Below are 1,284 nucleotides of genomic sequence, written 5' to 3'. Positions count from 1 at the left end.
CTTTCTTCTTGATTTTCTTTTTTTTTTAACTCAAGGAAAGTGTTTACATTTCTAACTCCTGTAGTAGCTGATAAAATTGAGAAACTGTAGACGATGAAGACATTCAACAGTTAGCCTGCTCAGTAAGAAACTGATTTATTCCCCGCTGAAGTCAATGGAAGAACTACTGTCAACATCATCCGTGGAAGTTTGTTTGAAGTCCTGAGCCCTATGTAAAGCTCAAGGCAGGGGGGCGGGGGCAGAACACAAGCAGAGTTCGTATTTCTATAATCACTACCAGCACGTGGACCTCCAGAGAGGGGTAAAAATCATCATTTTTCTTCTGTTTCCATGACTGTGTGTGAAGAAGGTATGAAACATTTTTCAGAGTCATTATGGTGGTTTTCATATTAGAAATGTAAGAACTATCTAAGCTGAATTTGTAAATCTAGTATAAGTGGTCAAGTCACCAAAAACAAGGTAATTAAGGGAAGAGGGTTTTGAGAAAGGCTCTTTGAGCTGTTTTTATGATGTTAAGCAGTTACTGCATTGAATATGAGAAGTCGTTAGTATCATTGCCCTACTTTCTTCAAATAACCGTTTGCTGTCAAAACCAAAGAAAGAAAGGTTTGACATGCTTTGATACTTTTAAAATGGAATTGGGTAATGAGTAGAGATTGCTTAAATCCTGGTTTATAAAAAAGTCCTTTGTAGTTGTTTCTCAGTTTTCTTTTGTAAATGTCTTTTGATTATATATCTATTTGTTTACATTTGACAGCTAAATTTTTTTCCCCCCATTTTCTCTCCAATTCCTTCAGTGAAGTGCCTGGTCCCTTGCAAATCCACAAAGGAAGAAGGGAACTGATTTTCTTGCCTGCTTTGTATTGAGGGATATCAGTGCAGGGAAGGGAGATATTAAAGGGAAGGCTGAATTTTTGCACAGTTCTGCATTTTAGAAAGTGCTGTTTTGGAATACAGACATGCTTTCTGGTTAGTTTCCTTTTGCAGATTGCTTTTCCTGAAGGTCTCGGTGCATGCAATGGCAAACAATCATTTGGACAATCGTCTTCTTCAGACAACCTTATTCAATGTTGTGTTACCTGTGTGGGACATACTCCTGATTAACTTTATTTTGGGGGAAAGAACATCAATGTAAATCCAATATCCTTGTTATCTGCTCTCCTACAGTTGCTTCTACAAGTAGTGGTGGTGTTCAATGCAGAACCTGGCTGGCCACGGATGGAGAGCAGATAGCACCAAGGGAAAGCAAGAGCTTTGCAAATGAGAAACTGAGAATTGTTACCC

The sequence above is a fragment of the Calonectris borealis genome, chromosome 3 (genome assembly GCF_964195595.1).
Source record: "Calonectris borealis chromosome 3, bCalBor7.hap1.2, whole genome shotgun sequence".
NCBI classification, from domain to species: domain Eukaryota; kingdom Metazoa; phylum Chordata; class Aves; order Procellariiformes; family Procellariidae; genus Calonectris; species Calonectris borealis.
This window is presented reverse-complemented; position numbering follows the sequence as displayed.